Source organism: Suricata suricatta, chromosome 2 (assembly GCF_006229205.1).
Source record: "Suricata suricatta isolate VVHF042 chromosome 2, meerkat_22Aug2017_6uvM2_HiC, whole genome shotgun sequence".
In the NCBI taxonomy this organism is placed as follows: Eukaryota; Metazoa; Chordata; class Mammalia; order Carnivora; family Herpestidae; genus Suricata; species Suricata suricatta.
The window spans coordinates 15258182-15263805 of NC_043701.1; the positions used below are offsets into that span (position 1 = coordinate 15258182).

The 5624-nt window shown below is 41.2% G+C and overlaps 1 protein-coding gene across 2 annotated transcripts in view; it reads right to left on the minus strand.

Annotated features, from left to right (window-relative positions):
- Positions 1-5624, minus strand: part of AKR1D1 (aldo-keto reductase family 1 member D1) — a 45134-nt gene that overhangs the window by 3239 nt on the left and 36271 nt on the right. The gene's annotated exons all lie outside the window — the stretch shown is intronic.

The following is a 5624-nucleotide window of genomic DNA, read 5'->3' on the forward strand; positions in this document are numbered from 1 at the left end:
TCTCTCTCTCTCTCTCTGACCTTCCTGCCCTCTCCATCTCAAAATAAATAAGCTGTAAGAAAAAGAGCTATATTACAAAACTGTAGTGATCAAGACAGCATAGTACCAGCATAAAAGCAGACATGTAGATCAATGGAACAGAATACAAAACCCAGAAATGGACCCACACTATATGGACAATTAATCTGACAGAACGAAATAATATCCAGTAGAAAAAGACAGTCTTTTCAACAAATAGTATTGGGAAAACTAGACAGCAACATGCAGGAGAATCAAACTAGACCACTTTCTTATACCATACACAAAAGTAAATTTGGAATGGATGAAAGAGCTACATGTGAGACAGAAAACCATCAAAATCGTGGAGCAGAACACAGGCAGTAAACCCTTTGACATCGGCTCTAGTAACTTCTTACTAGACACATCTCTATACGTATCTTTTTTTTAAATTTTTTAAATGTCTTTTATTTATTTTTGAGAGACAGAGAGAGAGAGAGACAGTGTGAGCAGGGGAGGGTCAGAGAGAGGGAGACACAGAATCTGAAGCAGGCTCCAGGCTCTGAGCTAGCTGTCAGCACAGAGCCCAATGCAGGGCTTGAACCCACGAACCATGAGATTATGACCTGAACCGAAGCCAGCCGCTTAACCGACTGAGCCACCCAGGCATCCCTAGACACATCTCTAGAGGCAAGGTAAACAAAAGCAAAAGTAAACTATTGGGGCTTCATCAAAATAAAAAGCTTCTGCACAGTAAAGGAAACAATCAACAAAACTACAGAATGGAAGAAGATATTTGCAAAGGACATATCTGATCAAGGATTAGTATCCAAAATCTATAAAGAACTTACCAAACTCAACACCTCCCCACAAATGAATAATCCAGTTAAGAAATAGGCAGAAGACACATTTGACATTTTTCCAAAGAAGACATACAGATGGCTAATGGGCACATGAAAAGATGTTCAACATTTATTCATCAGGGAAATACAAATCAAAACCACAATGAGATACTACCTCACATCTGTCAGAATGACTAAAGTTAACAACATGAGAAACAACAGATGTTGGTGAGGGTGAGGAGAAACTGGAACCTTGTCGCACTGTTGTTGGGAATGCAGACTGGTGCAGCCATTTCAGAAAACAGCACAGAGCTTCCTCAAAAAAGTTAAAAAAAGAGAACTACCCTAGGACCCAGAAATTTCACTACTAGGTATTTATGCAAAGGATAAAAACATACTCATTCAAAGGGCACATGCACCTTGATGTTTAGAGCAGCATTTTTAAGAAACAGACCAAAAAAAAAAACCCTCCAAAACCCAAAAAACCCTTAAAAAAATGAAAAACAATAGCCAAATTATGGAAAGACTAAATTTCCATCAACTGATGAATGGAAAAAGAAAAGGTGAGATATGTATAATGGAATATTACTCAGCCATCCAAAAAATGAAATCTTGCCCTTTGCAATTGCATGGATTGAGCTATCGGGTATTATTCTACGTGAAATAAGTCAGTTGGAGAAAGACATATACCATATGATGTCACTCATATGTGAAATTTAAGAAAGAAAACAGCAAAACGGGGTGGGGGGATGTGTAGGGGGGAGGAAGGAAGAAAATCAGGAAACAGACTCTTAACTATTAAGAACAAACTGAGGGTTAATGGAAGGAGATGTATGGGGGATGGGCTAGATGAGTGATGGGATTAACGAGGGCATTTATTGGGATGCATGCTGGGTGTTGTATATAAGTGAGGAATCCCTAAATTCTGAAACCAATATTACACTGTATGTTAGCCAACTAGAATATAAATTTAAAAATCGATACAAAAATTGTTAATTTTTTTCTTTCAGTTTTGTCAGGTGTTTCAATTCTTCATTGTTGTTGAAACTCTGCTATTTAGTGACAAACACATAAAAAATTTTTTTAAAGGTTTTTTTTTGTTTTGTTTTTTGAGAACAGGGGAGGGCAGAGAGAGAAAGAGAATCCCAAGCAGGCTCTGACGTCAGCACAGAGCCCAGCAAGAGGCTCAATCTCACAAACTGTGAGATCATGACCTGAGCCAAAATCAAGAGTGGGACACCTAACCAACTGGGCCCCCCAAGCACCTCAAAAATAGTTTTATGTCAAACAGAAACTTATGACTGTCTGCAAATGAGAGAGAAGTTGGGTTGGTGTTGGGGGCCACACCCAACATGGGGTTCTATTCTACTCTTTGTCTTGGAAATACCCCTGCTGCAGACATCTTGCAAGACGTTCCAAATGCTCTGCAACAACATAGGTTCAGGACATCTCTTAAAATTCCAGGAGTAAAGACTTTTTAAATTATTTCTAGATATGATGCTAGAAACAGTCATGAATGGACCAATCACGTATAAAATCCTTACTCAAACTTCCTTTTTGCTTAACATTAGGCCTACTTTTTAAGTGTTGGTGAGTCATTTTGACTCCAGTGAATATATAATGTAAAGTGAAGTCAAATTTTGGTGAGTCATTCTGACTCCAGTGAATATATAATGTAAAGTGAAGTCAAATTTTGCCAAAGATGCAGGATTTCATGAGGTCAAAGTGATCTTGGAGGTTTGCTCTAATTATAGGCAAAATCTTTTTCAAATAGAAATTTGATGCAGTTAAAAACTACTTCAGTAGATATATCAAAAGAATGTGATTTGAAAGAAAAAGCCAAAGGATTAATAATCTTCATATGAAGCTCCATGAAATTTTACCAGAATTATTCTCTTTATTATCACTTAGTAAAAACCTTTTTGAAGAATGTGAAGAATGTCACATTGTTATCATGTAATTTTGTCAAGCATATTTTAAAAAAAATTTTTAATGTTTATTTATTTTTGAGAGAGAGAGCAAGAGAGAGAGAGCACAAGTTGGGGAGGAAAAGAGAAAGAGGGAGACACAGAATTCAAAGCAGGCTCTAGGCTCTGTGTTGTCAGCACAAAGCCTAGTGTGGGGCTAAACTTGCCAACTATGAGATCATGACCTGAGCCAAAGTCGTTAACTTGACCGACACTGCTGCCCAGGCACCCCTGTCAAGCATATTTTTAAAAATCAATACTGGGAGGAGCCAAGATGGAGGAGAGGAAGGGAGCTCTGTAAACTTCCTCCACCCCATCTATCGAACTGAGAAGGACATTACTCTCATCTGCAAGAGCGGAAGGAGAAAATACAGACTCCAGAAAGAAGAGAACCTCAAGGATACCTGAGTGAGTGAGTGCGAACTGGGGAGATTGGAAAACGGGTCAGCCCAAGACGGGCAGGGGAGGCGGGAGCCCCAGCCCAACGCAGGGCAAGTGCGTGGAGCCCGAGAGACAAAGGGAAGAGACAGAGAAACTGAACACGCTCATAGTACTGTCTCTGGGGAAGAGGTAAAGAACGCTTAACTGCACTTAGAGAGAGAAGCTCACTCCATAGATAACTGCTGGGTAGCCTAAATCCCGAACCCAGGTGGCGCAAGGGAAGGAACAGCTTCCAGCCCTGCGCCATCTTGGCGAGGAGTTGGCGGCCGCGGCAGCGGCGGTGTCAGGGGTGCTCACTTCGACCTTGGTTTTGGGAGTGGGAGCACGCACCTCATTTCCACGGTGCATCTTGACCCCAGCATTGGCCGTGCGAACCCTGAATCCCAGGTGCCAAAAGGTAAAAAATAGCCCTCACCTCTGTGTGATCCTGGCAGGGAGTTGGCGGCGGTGGAGGCCTGGGCACATGCTCAGGCTGCAGGAGCTACTAGCTCATTTCCAGCAGCTCCCGGCACCTCCGGCAACAGCTGCGCACTCATTCCTCCCCCAATGCTAACCTGATCCCCGCTGGGGGTTGGGTCTGTGATGGCGCGCACTTCACCTCCTCCTGTGCATCTCGCCTAAGGCAGGGGCAGCCGAAATCCCTGCCTGAGCCAAGACAAACCGATTCCTCCCCCTAAGAAGCCAGCCACCAAAGCAAATACATCTCATCTGTGGTAGCATAAAAGTGCATGGACTGGAACTTTGAACCGAGGCGGGCCTGGAAAATACAACTCCGCTCAACTGTGGCACAAGGAGATCGGACTCATTAGAGTGGCCTACAGTGCATTTTCAGCAGAACATGGCGTGCCACCTATCTAATCTCTGCAGACACCAAGGCAGAGCCTCTAAGAGCAGCCTCTGAGACCTACCACACCAAACCACGCCTATCCACTAGGGGAGCTGCTACTTTTTTTTTAAATAATTTTTCTCTTTTTCTTTCTTCATTTTTTTCTACTTTTCTTCTTTTTCTCTACGTATTTTTTGTTATTATTACTTTTTTTTACTTAAACTTTTAAAAAATTTTACTCCTTATTTTTCTTTCTCCTTTCTCACTTTTTTTGCCTTCTTGCAATCCAGATATATTCTCCTATATCTCATCCCTACCTCTCCCCTCAACTGGTCATACACTTTTAGACTATCCACTGTCCTTTGTTGTCTCTGACCCCCTTTATTTATTTATTTTTCTTTTTTCTTTTTTTTTCTTTTCTTCTTCTCTTCTTCTCGTCTCTTTCCTTCCATTTTCTTTCTTTTCTTTCTCCCTTTTAATGTGCTTGTTTGTTTGATTTGTCTGTGCGTTTGTGTGTTACTGTTCCCTCTGTGTTTGTCTGTCTGGTTTCCTTCTTAGGGCTACACTAAAAAACAAGCCAAATTGTGCATGACAGCGAGTCCCAAATATTGCTGAGTACAGAAATAGAATATTCAAAGGCACAACAAAAGAAACTGAGAGACACCATTAAAAGAATGTTTCCTGAAATGACAGGCCCTGGACAGTCAATAAGCCTCCTTTAAGAGAGAAATATTAACAGGTGCACAGTGCACTACGAGCTTTCTAAAGGTGACAAGAGACAGAAAACTAGCAAAAATGACAAAACGAAGGAACTCTCCCCTGAATAACCTCCAGGAGGAAGTCACAGCCACAGAACTGCTCAAGGCAGATCTAGACAACATACCAGATCAAGAATTAAAAAAAAACTTGTCATAAAATTAATCGCTGGGGTTGAGAAAAGCATCAAAGAATCAACTGAGACAATTACTAGGCACTTTGAAAATAAGTGTGATGAGTTAAAAAAGGCTATAGATGAGGTGAATAACAAACTAGAGGCAGCCAACTCAAGGATTGATGAGGCAGAGAGAAGAATAGGTGAATTAGAAGATATAGCAAAAGAGGAAGCTGAAAAAAAGAGAGAGAAATTGATCTAGGAGTAGAGAAGGAGAATTCGAGACCTGAGTGATACAATAAAAGGGAACAACATCTGTATCATAGGAATTCCTGAAGAGGAAGACAGAGAGAAAGGTCCCGAAGGGATACTAGACCAAATTATAACTGAGAATTCCCCAAATCTGGGGAAAGAAATAGACATTCAAATTCAAGAGACACAAAGAACCCCCTTAAGACGTAACTTGAATCGGCCTTTGGCACGACATATCATAGTGAAACTGGCCAAATATAAAGATAAAGAGAGAATTCTGAAAGCAGCTAGGGAGAAAAGGGCCCTCACATACAAAGGGAAACCTATCAGAGTGGTTACAGACCTATCTAATGAAACTTGGCAGGCCAGGAAGGAATGGCAGGAAATCTTCAATGTGATGAACAGAAAAAACATGCAGCCAAGAATCC